The sequence below is a fragment of the Heteronotia binoei genome, chromosome 12 (genome assembly GCF_032191835.1).
Source record: "Heteronotia binoei isolate CCM8104 ecotype False Entrance Well chromosome 12, APGP_CSIRO_Hbin_v1, whole genome shotgun sequence".
Lineage (NCBI taxonomy): Eukaryota > Metazoa > Chordata > Lepidosauria > Squamata > Gekkonidae > Heteronotia > Heteronotia binoei.
In genome coordinates, this window is record NC_083234.1 from 1507557 (window position 1) to 1523260 (window position 15704).

Genomic DNA, 15704 nt, shown 5'->3' on the forward strand with positions numbered 1-15704 from the left:
CTCTGCTTGGTTCCAAACTCTGTGAAAGGAAAAGACAGGCCGTTTCCACCCGCAGCAGAAAGAGGTGGGGTGGACATGTGGAGCCTAAGGAAGTGGCCTCCCTGGCTGTTTCCATGGGCAAAGTGGTGTGTTGGGGGGGGAGGGAAGCCTGAAGCCCCTTCTGCCCCCTCAAAACATTTGGCAAGACAAATTTCAAGGTTAGTTTCTGTGTGAGCACGTGATGGAGAGTCAGGACGACCTGACTTGTGGCCCGTGTAAGCCAGAGCCCTGGACCTCTGCAGATGGGGCCATTACCTGGCTAGTCATGGCCGCCTTTGCTTTCCTTCCACACACCATCCAGCATCCCAGGCAGCATCCCTTCTGGAGAAGGAATCCAGCACCCAAGAGGCAGAAGGCTGGGTAGAAACGGACAGCAATCCTGGGGTCAAGTTGAGGGTCCTCAAAACTCAGTTGACTTGTTTTTGTTTAAGGAAGTGCCAGCCACAATGACATTCTTGTATGATATTGAGTCAAGGAGCCCCTGCCACCATTCAAAGAATTGTTTCTAAGCCCTAAAGGGTTGGAGCTTCGGGGGGGCTGCCTGCCCGTGGAGTAAGACCCTGCTCATTGTGTCTCCCACCCGCCTTCTGCTGAGGGGAGGCAGGTGGAAACCAGAAGCAGGGTTCTGCCCTTGGAATGGCCTGCCTTTGAGGCCCCCCACTGGCTAAAACGTGACACAAGCCTTGAACTAAAAGCTTTACCCCTTCAGTGTTTCCCTGCACGCTGCTGGCCCAAGGCTCATCTGACTGACAGCATACCACATATTCTGTTTTATTATTGCTTCCCATTTTGATATTCTTCTATTATTTTATTGGTGGTTAAAACAATTTTATCTGGCAACATATGGTAACAAATCATATTTTTTGCATCATTAATAACTTCTTTTATCTATCCCATATATTACTTTCTACCCACCCCTCCCCCCGTTACTTGATCCCCGCTGGTGTTATTTACTTAAAGGTACCCTTAACTAAAGGGTACCCTTAACTAATAAAAACAAAAATTAATATTCTTTTTTCTAAGACTTAATCATTATCAAAAATTGTCCAATGTCCTTTTATTTTCCACTCTTTTTTTACATATCTTCTGAACTTTTTCCACTCCCTCTTTAAAACTTCTAAATCATAGTCTCTTAAAATTCTTGTTAATTTGTCCATTTCACTCCATGTCATAACTTTTACAATCCAATCCCATTTCTCTGGTATTTTTTCTTGCTTCCACAACTGCGCATATAATGTCCTAGCAGCTGAAAGCAAGTACCAAATTATAGTTCTATCTTCTTTTGGAAATTTTTCCATTTGTAATCCCAACAGAAAAGTCTCTGCAACTTTCTTAAATTCATATCCCAAGATCCTAGAAATTTCTGGTTGAATCATCTGCCAATACTTTTTTGCTCTTTCACAAGTCTACCACATATGGTAGAAAGAACCTTCATGTTTTTTACATTTACAATATCTCTCTGGCATCTTATTATTCATCTTTGCCAATTTCTTAGGAGTCATATACCATCTATACATCATTTTAAAACAGTTCTCTTTAATACTATGACACGTCGAAAGCTTCGTAGAGTTCTTCCACAAATATTCCCAAGTTTCCATCTGTATTTCTTTATTTGCATTAATTGCCCACTTAATCATTTGAGATTTCACTACTTCATCTTCTGTAGACCATTTTAAAAGTAATTTACATAATTTTGAAATTAATTTTTCGTTGTCTCCAAGCAGAACTTTTTCTATTTCTGTTTGCTCTTTTCTTATTCTTTCAGTTTTAATGTCATTCTCCACCAAGCTCTTTATTTGTTGCATTTGAAACCAAACATTTATTATTCAGCTCTTCAGCAGTTTTCAGTTCTATTTTGCCACTTTGTATTTTTAATAGTTGATTATATGACAACCACTTTTCTTCACCCGTCTCAGCTGTTATTTTTATCACTTCAGCTGGCACTATCCATAACGGTTTTCTCTCATCTCCGTATTTCTTATATTTCATCCATGTATTTAGCAAGCTGTTTCTTATATAATGGTGAGAGAAAAAGCTGTCTATCTTCTCCCCCCCATAATACATATAAGCATGCCAGCCAAATTTATTTCCATGACCTTCCAATGCTAAGAGTTTTTTGTTTAACAACATTATCCATTCTTTTATCCATACTAAGCAAACTGCTTCATGATATAATTTTGTCTGGTAATTGAAATCCGCCTCTCTCTTTTGCATCTGTTAAAATTTTCATTTTAATTCTTGGTTTCTTCCCCGCCCACACAAATTCTGAATTTTTTCTTTGCCATCTATTAAACTGTTTACTGTCTTTCACAATCAGAATAGTTTGAAACAAATACATTATTCTTGGTAGAATATTCATTTTAATTGCAGCTAATCTACCCAACAGTGACAAATTAAGTTTATTCCACTTTAACATATCTTCATCCATTTTACACCATAGCTTCTCATAATTATTTTTGAACAAATCAACGCCAACCAGGCCTGCAATCCTTGTTGCTTATTTATTTGCATATCTTTACATAGAAGTTTTGATTTTTCTTTATTAATACAAAGTCCCACCAACTCCCCATATTCTTGTATTTTGGCTAACAACAAAGGTGTGACTTGTATGGGGTTTTCATTTATAAACATTATATCATCTGCGAATGCTCTGTATTTGTAAGTAAATCCTTTTACATTTAATCCTTCTATTTCTTTATCTTCTTGAATTTGCATCAGTAATATTTCAAGAGTCATTATAAACAACAGTGGGGAAAGTGGACAACCTTGTCTTGTACCTTTACTAATTATCATGTCTTTTGTAAGATCAGCATTTATACATAGCCTTGCATGTTGTTCAGTATATATTGCTTTTATCATTCTTATAAATCTTTCTCCCAGCTCCATTTTCGCCATTACTGCAAACATAAAATTCCAATTTAAATTGTCAAATGCTTTCTCTGCGTCCGCAAAGAATAATGCTACTTCCTTTTCTGGATGTCTTTCATAATATTCTACAATATTTACAACAGTTTTGATATTGTCTTTTATTTGCCTTTTGGGAAGAAACCCTGCTTGATCTTCCTTTATAAAATTTATCAAATATTGTTTAAACCGTTCTGCCAAGATTCTTGTATACATTTTATAGTCATTATTTAATAATGAAATTAGTCTATAATTTTTTACGTTTGTAACATCTCAATCTTCCTTTGGAATCAACAAAATAACAGCTTCCTCCACGTATTTGGTATTTTCCCTTTTGTTCTTATCATATTCATCAATTTCTGAAATTTCGGGATTAACTCCTCTTTGAAGGTTTAAAAAAATTTAGCTGTATATCCATCTGGCCCAGGTGCTTTTCCATTTTTCATTGCATTAATTGCTGCTTCAATTTCTATTTTTTCAATTGGATCGTTCAAAACTTTTCGCATATTTTCTGCTAAGGGTGCTATTTTTATCTTTTGTAAGTACTCATCCATCTTTCCTTTCCTTATTTTAACACCTTTAAATAACTTGGCATAATACTTAAAGAATTCTCTATTTATTCCTTCTTGATCTACCACCTCTCTTCCATCCACCACAATTTTATTAATAATTTTACTTTCTCTCTTTTTCTTCAGTTGCCAGGCCAAATATTTTCCGGGTTTGTTTGCTCCCTTGAAAGATTTCTGCTGCAATCTTTTCAGATTCCATTCCAGTTCTTTATTTAACAAATGTCTCATTTGCATTTGTAATATTGTAATCTCCCATATAATTTTCTTTTTCCCTGGCCTTTTTCTCAGTTCCCCTTCTTTGTTCTTTATTTCATTTTGAATGTCCAACATCTGTTTTTCTTTTACCCTCTTATCTTTGTTATTCAATATTCTTCTTATATTTTATTGTTGGGCTTTAATTGTTATTTATTTTTGCTTGTAATTCGCCCTGAGCCCACCTATGGGAAAGGGCGGAATATAAACCTACTGAATAAAAAAATAAAATAAAAACATTACACTGCTCAGTTTGGGCTTCTTTGATGGCACTGGCTTGTCCAAAGGGGCACCAGCCTTCTTTTTCAGTGGGAGGCCCCTGGGGAGGTGGCAGAATTCTCCCCCCCCCCAAATAATAAAAAGCCCTGCAATGTTTATGTTTCATTTGATTTACACCCCGTCCTCCCTGCCGAGGCAGGCTCAGGGCAGCTTACATCAGATCATAGCAAACTATGATTGCAGTCCTAAAATCAACCCTTGGGAAAGCGTGCTTCTAGAGTGGGTAGGGAGACGCTCCAGCCCCAGCTGTGCAAACTTCCACCGGGTTCCCAGCGCTGCAGCCTCTGGGGGTGCAGAGCTCAGCCTCAGAACTGTGTGGAGCTGGCAGTTCTTCCCCCTCACAGAGAGCACAGCCTGGCGAGGTGGGCCACGCAGAAGAGGCCTCTGGGGCCCTGGCTACCCCTCCCCAACAACCCCCCCAATCAATGTCACATGGGGGTGGGGCAGGCAGAAGGAGCCGCTTTCAATCCTCAGGGTCCCTGCTGTTCCTTCAGGGCCTCCCTAGAAGCCGAGGCCAGGCCAGGCCAAGCCACCCCCCCCCCCCCCGAAACAGCCACACTGCAGGCAACAGGAGAAATCTGACAGGCCCCCAAAGACTTACTAATGAATTCTCTTCTCTACTGCACAGCCGCCTGTGATAAAGAGGAGCATCAGTAACAGGAACTCTCCTTGGCAAAGAACTCTCCACACGTGGGCCTCCCTCCCTCGCTGCTGTAATGGGGGGGGAGGCAGGATTCCATTTCAATACTGGTGGTCTGAGCAGCTTTACTGGAGAGGGTCTGCTGCTGCCCTGGCACATGACAAATGGAAGTGCAGAAATGCCTTTGCACAGCTGTATGGTCATGACGGAAAGGCTGGGGGGGGGGATTGACCCACCCAGGCCTTGCCTGTTGGGGGAGGCCCCACCGCCTGCCTTTGAGAAGCTGGGCAGGTGTGGCATGGGCAGCAGATTCTCCTCCTTCTTCTCCTCCTCTTTCTTCTCCTTCTCCTCCTCCTCCTTCTGCTCCTTCTTTTCCTCCTCCTTCTCCTGCTTCTTCTTCTCCTCCTCCTCCTCCTGCTCCTTTTTTTCCTCCTCCTCCTGCTTCTTCTTCTCCTTCTCCTCCTCCTCCTTTTCCTCCTCCTCCTGCTCCTTCTTCTTCTCCTTCTCCTCCTCCTGCTTCTTCTTCCCCTCCTCCTCCTTTTGCTCCTCCTCCTCCTTGGCCTCTCTCACTTCTGAGCAGGAGTGGGGAGGCAGGTGAGGACTTTCCATTCCTTCCCAGGAGAAGCACAACAGCTGGGGGAGGCTGGCTTAGGGGCCACTTCCTTCCTTCCCAGTAGAGGGCTACTGGGGCTCACGCAGGTATCTGCTCCAGGCATGCCCGTAGAGTGCTGCTGCTTCTGGAAGGCTCCTCAAGGACCGGGGACGAGGAGAGTCCCTGTGGGACATCCTCATTGCCCCCCTCCAGACTCTGCTCATGGGAGAAGCCACAGCCTCAGGCTCCCCCTGGACTGGTGGTGGTTGTTAGTTGGCATTGGCCACAGTTCTCCATGGAGGTTTCCCAGGTGTGGGGTAATTACATGTGGAAGCTTTGCAAATAATGACACCACCCAGTCTCCTTCCTGGGGGGGGGGGGGTGATCTATTGCAACTAACCAAATGTTATTATATGGAAATTAGTCTCCACGCAAATGGCAGCAGGCGGGAAGGAGAGCTGGGCAGGCGGGCAGCACCCGGCTGCTTTCAGCACTCTGGACAGGGCTCCTACTCCAGCAGCGGGCGGGAGGGAGACCAGGGTGGCTGGCTGGCTGACTTCCTCGGGACCGGGACCGAGGGGAGGAATAGGAAGGCGGTAGTCAGCGCAGGGGGAGGAGGCAGAAAGGCTGTGCTTTTCATTTAGCTCTTAAAGGCAGGAAAGCAAACCATCTGTTTGATGTTTGGGAGTGACAGGCAGGCACCCCTTCCAAAATCCGGAAGATGCTTGCCTGGCAGTCTTCCTCTATCAGCATCTGGGCTTTAGAAAAGGACATTTCCCACTCACTGAATTTCAGATCATGTGCCACAGATGGCACTGTGCCCATGAGATTGGTTTCCCTTGAGCCAGCAACAAATAGTCCTCATCCAGCAATGCAAGACTCACTCCGTAGCCATCAAGCAAGACCACTGCCTGGTCCCCTACAGCAGCCCAGGCGACAGACATGCAGAGCAGCCAGCTGGAAGAGGTATCCCTGGCTGGGGGAGGGAGTCAAGCTGTGCAAGCGTCATGGGCCTGGCGGGCAAGGAGGTGGGGTGTGCTGCAGGAGTCCCTCGGGATTCTGTCCCCCTGGACTGAGGCCCTGTCCGGGACTCCCTGGGTTTGAGAGCGCCTGCCTCACCTGGGAACTGCATGACAGCACGGGGATACAACTGGCGTCCTGCAGCCCTCCATCGCCCTGGAAAAGGGGGCCACAAGGAGGCTGACGCTGAGGACGAGGAGGGCTCATGGGCTGGTTGTTTGTGGAGACTAACAGCCACACTGCAGCTCAGCGTTTCACGGTCTCCACGAAACCCACGGGACTGTCTTGGGCACACTGCCCAGGTCACACATTTGGACTGGTGCTCTGCTCAGGGCAAAATGAACGGAAGATGAAGTGGGGGAGCAAGGGCACTCGCCTTGCCCAGAGAGATCACTGCTTGCGGGGAGTCCAAGACTCTGCAAGGGTCAGGTGTCAATTGAGATGGTCTGCTCCTGCAGCCCCATGGATCCCACTGCTTTCCAGACAGCATGAATTAAAAGAGCACTAAAATACACAGAGAGACATAAAAAACCCCAACCATTTAAACACTGGTCAGGAAGGAGGGACCACTGAGGGACCCCCAAGCCTCTGGTGGCCTTGTGGAGTGAGGAAATGACCTAGAATATTGACACAGCCCCTTCCAGGCACCTCCTCTCAGCTCTCAGAGCCCAGGCAACCCCCTTGCTTTACAGAGCAGAGGTCAAGACAATGCACAATTGCAATAAAAAAGGCCAACACAACACTATGCTGGAGATTATTAGGAAGGGAATTGAAAACAAATCAGCCAATATCATAATGCCCCTGTATAAATCGATAGTGCGGCCCCATTTGGAGTACTGTGTGCAATTCTGGTCACAATCTCAAAAAAGATATTCTGGCACTGGCAAAAGTGCAGAAAAGGACAACTAGAATGATTAAAGGGTCGGAACACTTTCCCTGTGAAGAAAGGATAAAGCGCTTGGGGCACTTTTGCTTGGAGAAACCTCAACTGAGGGGTGACATGAGAGAGGTTTACAAGATTATGCATGGGATAGAGAAGAAAGAGAAAGAAGTACTTCTCTCCTTTTCTCACAATACAAGAACTCGTGGACACTCAATGAACATCTGAAGCTGCCTTCTACTGAATCAGACCCTCGGTCCATCAAAGTCAGTATTGTCTTCTCAGACTGGCAGCGGCTCTCCAGGGTCTCAAGCTGAGGTTTTTCACACCTATTTGCCTGGACCCTTTTTTGGAGATGCCAGGGATTGAACCTGGGACCTTCTGCTTCCTAAGCAGATGCTCTACCACTGAGCCACCGTCCCTCCCCTGAAATGAAATAGCTGAGCAGTCGGGTTAGAACAGATAAAAGGAAGTCCTTCTTCACCCAAAGGGTGATTAACACAGGGATAGAGATAGAGAGGGAAGGGGATCAGAAATGGGTAAGCTTTGAGAATGAGGCCAATAACGGGGTAGGAAAACATGGCATCTTTACGAACATGGAGGCGAAGGAATTTAATTTAAACGTGGGACCAAGGAAGAATGGGTTAATGGTGTGGAAGAAGTGGCAGCCGAAATGGTTGAATCAGGTATCTAGATGGACGCCATTAGAAACGTTGATGGAGGGAGATAGGGAGCATAGGTGAAGCGAACTACTTAACATTAAAGGATACAAAAAGGTAGAAGACTTGTTAATATTAGATAAGTTAAAACCATTAATAATAATAATAATAATTTTTATTTCTATCCCGCCCTCCCCGCCTAGGCGGCTCAGGGCGGCTAACAACATTTCAAACAATTAACATAGATAGATAAAACTTTAAATTTAACAATTAAAATTTTAAACATAAAAACCAGTCAATTAGATTAAAATACATAGTTCAAATTGTATTAAATGTATCTGGCAGCAATAAAATTGTTTGGCGCTGGTTCTGCCAGTTTAAATAATTCCATGATCGTATTATGGATGGCGGCTCTTTATTCCAAGCAACTCAGCAGTTGGTATCAGTATAGGCTTGTCTGAAAAGGGCGGTCTTGCAGGCCCTGCCTTCCCTGGGCAAGAAGAACCACTGCTTCTCTTCGCTGCCCCCCCCCCCCACGCCTCAGACGCCATTTCTCAGGTCCTCCTGGGGAGGCGGGTGGAAGGCACCTGCTCCCCAAATCCTGGCCACCAGCAGCCAGCTCCAACTGCCTGGGACTCCAAGGTTTATAGCTGCGAGTTTTATTCCCTGTGTAAATAACCTTTAATAGCGTAGGTCATTACACTAATTACAGGAGATAATTAATCTCCTAATTCTTGTTAGCTCAATACATATCAGTCACTGAGTACAATTCATTATGTTCTCAGGCAACCTTCACCTACTTCTGCCTCTTCCAAGCCCCGCCCCTCCCCTCCCCCTGGCTCAAGTGGCCTGCAGCCCCACCCCACCCGATTGCCTTCAAATGTCTGCAGGTCACCTCTCTGCCCAACAGCCCCCCCCGGGAGCCCCCCCCCATCGCCTTCAAATGTCTGCAGGCCACCTCTCTGCCCAACAGGCCAATCAGAGAAAAGAGCCTCTGTCCACTAAACAGAGTGGGTGGCAACTCAGTGGTAGAGCATCTCCTAGGTAAGCAGAAGGCCCCAGGTTCAATCCCCGGCATCTCCAACTCAAAAGGGTCCAAGCAAGTAGGCGTGAAAAACCTCAGCTTGAGACCCTAGAAAGCCGCTGCCAGTCTGAGTAGACAAGACAGACTCTGAAGGACCGAGGGGGGTCTGATTCAGTAGAAGGCAACTGTCCATATGAGATCAGCATAGCCTCCAAAAGCAGGGGCTCCCAGAGGGGAGGGGACCCCTAACATGAGGGTCTCACCCAGTGGGGCAAAGCAGTTCTGCAATGGGGTCTCAGTGCCCTCAGAGCCACTCCCCCACCTCAAAAAGTCCCCAGCCCCCCTCCCCCCCCCCCCGCCGTGAAGGTGTTTCTTGCTGGAGCTCTCAAGTCATCCAGACGGCCACCTGCTGCTGCCTTCCTGGGTTTCAGTCCAGCCAGGACAGGCAGTCCTCAAGAAGACCCCAGCGCTGCCTTCCTGAGCAGCTCTGCAAAATTCACAAACTTCCATTGTGTTTATTCAGTTAACCCATTCCCATCCCAACTCTCCACCCAGCTAGGGCCCTCTAGGCAGTGAAGAGTTAAAAACATTAAAAACAACTTTAAAAGCACCAGACACGCATTGTTTAAAAAACCACCATGAGAGAGGGACAGACAGAGCAGCCTCCCCACCTGAGGAGGCCTCCGCAAGGGAGACACACCAAGCAAGCCCCCACCCCCGCCCCAAAAGAACCATACGGGTCAAGCTCTTCAGGTATGCCACCACAAGGTCTATGGGGCTTCAGACTTTGAACTCGGGCCCAGAAGCAAAGTGGAAGCCAGCCTAGTGGAACCAGAATGGAGAGAGATGATCTCCATAACCCACCCCAGTCAATGTTTTCTGGCTGGCACACACACCTTTAAAATGCCGCTTCAATACCTAGATTTTAGGATCCTATCTTGGTGGAAAGGAGGCATGTAAATCTTTTAAATAATATGACATAAATAAATATGTTCTGCATCAGTTGCAACTTCCGGGTACTCCTCCTGGGCAGCCCTAGGTAGATGTCAGCAGGGCATGATGGCAGCAGCAAGACCCCCCCCCCCCCGGAGAAGCGCAGCTGGGGAAAGGCACTTGTGGCCCCCAAGGCCACCTCTTTCTAAACTGACTAACCTCAGCTAGGTGAGTTGGCTCTGCCCTCCTCCTTTGGAGGCCCCCTGCCATCATCGCAAGACCTTTTCCTAAGCTGCCCGGGAAGGGGGGGGGGGGCGTAAGGCAAGCAGTTCGGCAAGCAAGGATGCTGCAATGCTTGGAACATGATCCCCACCAAGAATCAAGGCGGAAGCAGGCTGTGAGGCTGTCCAGGGGCCTCTGGGCCCCCGGAGAGAGCAGCTCCCCTCTCAGCCTGGATGCAACGCCTCAGCCACATGAATGCTGCTGTTTCCTGGTGCCAGGCTCCATGCCCAAGGGCCCAGCCCAGGCTCTACCACCCCCCAGTGCGACGTGGCACTTGAGCTCCTCCTGCTGATCTCCTTCCAGGGCAGGAGACAAGGGGAGAATGGGGGGGGGGGGGGCTCTGCTGCCTTAACCAGAACATCCCCACAGGCCAAGAGCACAATCCAGCCTGCTCTTCCTTCACTCCCCGCCCCCCCCCCCCGCTCCCCATTCAAATTGTCTGCACAGAAGAGCTGGGCAGGCATTGCTGGAGAGTGGGAGGCCGTCCTGAGGCCCGATCCTGGAGAAAGTCAGGGGCCACCTGGAATGGCTGCAGCAGAGGGTGGGGCAGAGCCTGTAGGTCTCGCTCTGCCCTGCCCTTCTGGGGGCTCCCAGCTCTCACTTGGAGGGGCTTTGCTTTCACCCCCCCCCCCTTGATGGCTGCATGGATTTCCCACTGCGGGGCCAGGACCCCCAGCTCCCCTTCCAAATCCTGAGGCCTTTCCTCTGTGTCTCTCACTGCTCCACGCCTGGCTGCCCCAGGGACAGATTAATGCCTGGGGTGCCCTTGGAGGAAGAGTCGCCTGCCAACCCCCAGAGCCCCTTTCCAGATGGGGAGTTTGAGGTGGTTGGGGTCTATGTGACACGGAGAACCACTCCCAGCATCAAAAGTCATAAAGTATTTATTGAAAAGAAATGTTTACAAGCATACTTTTAGCACAGCACCAGATCTGAGCAGGGAAAACAAAAGTTGTTAAAAATGCAAATCCCCTCTCTCACTATACCTGCCCTTTTTGGTGGATGTGTTGTAGCCCCCAGTCCTCCAGACTCTGTTCTCTGCCTGGAGAAGGGGGGAAGAAGGCGGAGTCTTGGTCATCCCACTGTCTTTCCTTGATGGATCTATTAGCATTTAAAAGAAGGTGGGCTGAGGTTCAACCACACTGATTTCCCCCTCCCCTTCATGCCAGTTCTCGGTCCAGAGAAAAGGGAGGAACCTTTTAGAATGCCAAGTGCTGGTTTGCTACTTGCCAACCTCCCAGAAGAAAATTTATTTCTTCACAGAGGACAATGATGATGCTCATCAAGGATCCAGGACGGGGAGTCAAATGTGTGGCCTGAGGGCCAAATCAGGCCCCTAGAGGGCTCCTATCAGGCCCGTCAGCAACTCACTGTCATCTGCTTCCTTCACCCTCTCTCTTGCTTCCTTCTGCATCACAGCTTGCTTTCCCAGGCTTGCTCAATTGCACAGGAGTTACAGAGCAAAACCTCTGTTTTCTCCATTGGCTGACCAGCACACAAAGGAACCTATGTACAAAAGCTCACAATGCCCAGCCATTTCATGTTTCTCCCTGGGCCTTAGGCTCAAAGCATTGACCATGAGATTTCTGTAATGAATGTCAAGAAATCAAAAGTCGGTTTGCAATTTACAGAACAATACCTGAACAGCATACTCAATATTGCTACAACACAGACTTTGGGAATGATCACATGAAATTTGGCCCAACCTAGCCATGCCACACCCCTCGTTCAAACAAGCATGATCACATGCACATACGTGGCTCCTGAGCCGCAGTCTCCCTTATCCCATCTCCAGACATCTCCCATCCAGATTAAAAAGCCATCAGGATCTTTCCGGTAACTTCCTTCTGAGTCACATTCAGGTCAGATATTTGATTGCTGTCTGATCACCCCAGCATGACTCAGAAACGGAAGAGAAGTGGGATCGCGCCAAGCCGCTTCTGGCACATTCAGGGTTTTCCCCCCCAACCCCACTCCGAAGAGCTCATGCGTGTCTCTGTTGGAGTGCATGCACAACAACAACAACTCTTCCCGTGGCAGGTCCATGGTTGAGGCGCACTAGCAGTGTGAATGGCCAGCCACAGGCCGCTGTTGTGATCCTGCTGCTTCAACGGCAGCTGTCTGATCGCTGGGAAACAGACCTAACTCAAGCGGCTTTTTTGGAGCCGAGATCATTTCCCAGCCACTGTCTCCAGATTTGAGCAAGAGGGGTCCATTATCAGAGACTGTTAAATAAACAAAGTATTGCAAGAGTGCTAACATTTTAAGCATGTTTTAAGTTTTGTTTAAAAAAATCTTTAATTGTGTTTGTTGTGTCTTTTAAAAAGTTTCTGCCACCACTGCCTGGCATCGCATTTGATGACACGGGGCCCCGCCCGACAAGCTCTCCTTTATGTCAGATCCGGCCCTCGTAACCAATGAGTTTGACATTCCTGCTCTAGAAGGAACTGGGTATATTAAAGCCAGAGAAGACCAAGGAGAGACATGATCCAAAAAGATTCCAGCAGAAGCTTGGCTCATTATTCATTATGCTAGAATACGTCTCAAAGTCTTAGAAGGTGCTTCACTCATGAGCCCTGCTGAATTTGTTTCTGCAGTAAATGAACAAAGCCAACCACCTGCCCACCTGGCAGTCCCAGAAGGGCTGCCCCTTGGAAGAGGGCAAAGCGGTAGGGGGCTAGAGCACAGCCCCAGTGACAGAGATGGATCAAGGAGAACCCCCAAACTGTGAACCTTCTCCTTCGGAAGGGGAGGGGGGAGGAGTACAACCCCATCCGGAACAGGTTGTACACCCCCATCTGGCCACAGGCATTGCCCACTAACAGCATCTTAGTCTTGTCTGGATTGAGTCTCAATTTGTTAACCCTCATCCAGCCCAATATTGTAGCCAGACACCAGCTAAGCACATCCACAGCGGCTTATGAACATATGAAGCTGCCTTATACTGAATCAGACCCTTGGTCCATCAAAGTCAGTATTGTCTTCTCAGACTGGCAGCGGCTCTCTAGGGTCTCAAGCTGAGGTTTTTCACACCTATTTGCCTGGACCCTTTTTTTGGAGATGCCGGGGATTGAACCTGGGACCTTCTGCTTCCCAAGCAGATGCTCTACCACTGAGCCACCATCCCTCCCCAACTTCACCTGCTGCTGCCGTATAATGAGCATGATGCTGCTGGGAATGCACTCCGGAGTTCCCGATGGATGGCCACACTCAGCCATTTCATGCATACAGTATGTCAAATAGCAAGGGGGGGGGCAGAACATGCTGGAGAACCCACACGGCCGAACAATGTTCCCCAAGCCCCACCTTCTGCAGATGGCCCTCCAGGTAGGAGCAGAATCACTGCAATGCAGAGCCTCCCCCTCCCTCAGCCGCTCCAAGAGGATGCTTTGGTTGATGGTATCGAAAGCTGCCAAAAGATCCAGCATTGTCCACAGGGTGGCACTCCCCCTTCGGTCATCACACAGGGCAACAAGAGCTGTTTTCGCACCAAAACCAGCCCTGGACCCGGACTGAAATGGATCCAGACAATCCGTTTCATCCAAGACTGCAGGGGTTGCAACCACCCTCTCCAGATCCATGCCCAGGAGAGGAAGGAATCTTTGCTCCTGGCTTGTGGCTGTTCCCGGGAGGGTCTCTTCAGAAGTGGTCTCACCATTGAGCTTGAAGGCAGGCTGGGGCATCGACAACAACCACCTCTCTGGCCCAGGCAGCTGCAGAAGCCAGGAGGGACAAGGCTCCACTACACAGGTGGTTGCACCTTGTCTGCATCCTCAGGCTGCACTGGCTGAAACTGGGCTGGGCTGAGCTGGGCTGGGCTCTGGACAGCTCCACTGATTCAGCTGCTGCCACTCTAGAGCCCAGGCCCAGCAAATGCAACAATCCCACCACCGGGAATGCCCAGTGAGTACGTTACAGCAGGCCTGAGACGGTCCAAAATGCCCCTGGAGCCAGAATATAGGAAGCCCCAGACAAGCTCAAAGAGCTCCACTGGGTGGCAAAAAGAGGACTGGACAGAGGCAGTGAGGGATCATTTCTTTCCCACTCTCACTGCCTGAAAGGACACCTGCCTGTCAGTGCATCCCAGCTTCCTTTTGCATCCACCAGGAGTTCTCCTCCAGCTGCACTTGGGCTGTCTCCTCCTAAGTGGCTTCATCACTTGCGGCTCTGGGGTCCATCTTAGGGACGGACGGTGGCTCATGGGCAGAGCATCTGCTTGGGAAGCAGAAGGTCCCAGGTTCAATCCCTGGCATCTCCAAAAAAGGGTCCAGGCAAATAGGTGTGAAAAACCTCAGCTTGAGACCCTGGAGAGCCGCTGCCAGTCTGAGAAGACAGTACTGACTTTGATGGACCAAGGGTCTGATTCAGTATAAGGCAGCTTCATATGAGCTCCGCAATGGAGAGAGAGAGAGCTCCACTTAGGAGCCTGTACCGTTCCTGCATCCCTGAGCAGGGCTTCAACAGGAGTGCCAGTCATGTCAGCAGGGGAAACCCCAGCCTCCTCTGCAAGCCGCCCTTTAACCTCCATCTGAAGAAGTCCCTCCCCCTGTAGAGGGGAAAGCCACCATAAGTCTCAATCCCAGCAGGTGGTGAACTGACCCCACTAAAGGGATTGAATCCAAGTTCCTCGCACTCAGACCCCAGTCTCCCCACCCAGCCAAGAAATCCAGAGGATACCCCCCACCACCTGTGCTGGGCTAGTTACATGTTGGGACAGCCCTACGGTTGTCAGGGCAACCATGAAATCCTGAGCCACCTCGAACAAGTAACCCTCAGCATGAATGCTGAAGCGCACCCCGCCCCCCCCCCCCCCCCCGGACTCATGGGCTGACCGCTGGATTGGATTGAGTTGATTTCCAGCCTGCCCTTCCTGGGAAGTGGCTCAGGGCAGGTTACAACATAATCATAAGCAATACAATTCACATTTAAATACATCTAAAACTATCCCAAATAAAACTACTAACCTAAGTGACACGGAAGTCAACATCCGACGGAATAGAAACACACTGCCTAACCTCTCTGCACATGGCACAAAGGTTGCCGCTTCCACGGGGGGCAATTCCCCGTCGCACTCACTGCAGCCATGAAGAACCCTCAGCAGCAGCAGCCGCCATTTCCCCCCTGCCCAGCACCTCCTTCCCCTCTCTTTGCCGCCCAAGTGTGTTTTGCCAGCTTCGCTTTGGAGTGGAAGGAGGTCGTGTCACTCCCTGTGTCAGGACATCAGACATAACTGCTACTGGGGAAAAGACCAACAAGCAAGATGGAAAGCAAAACTGTGCCTAACCAAAATACAAATTTCAAAAAGCAGGGTAACAAACACTTCTCCAGTTGTACTGAAAATAAATTCCCAATCATACAAAGTTCAAACAATTACAAATAAAGTAGGTGCCATCCATATACAGGAAACAAAATAGCTTCTAGGGGTGGATCCAGAAAGGCCTTAAAATGGAAAGACTTCCAAGTTTACGTATGGAAGTAGAGGTCACCTGCCTTTGGTCGGCTTGAAAGGATAAATGTCCTCTACGTGATGCCCAGCTGGAAAAAATCATGTTTCGCAGATCACAGCATTTCCCAAATTCACTGTACAGGTTAAGTACAACAGGATCAATAGCAAAGTTTTTAGTGCTTATGTAA

At 48.4% G+C, this 15704-nt stretch overlaps 1 protein-coding gene and 1 non-coding gene across 3 annotated transcripts in view; both read right to left on the reverse strand.

The window, feature by feature from the left end:
• Positions 1 to 15704, reverse strand: part of DSCAML1 (DS cell adhesion molecule like 1) — a 242251-nt gene that overhangs the window by 128815 nt on the left and 97732 nt on the right. The gene's annotated exons all lie outside the window — the stretch shown is intronic.
• On the reverse strand, positions 7526 to 7592 carry TRNAP-AGG (transfer RNA proline (anticodon AGG)). Its single transcript has one exon. It is a non-coding gene; the product is annotated as a tRNA-Pro (tRNA).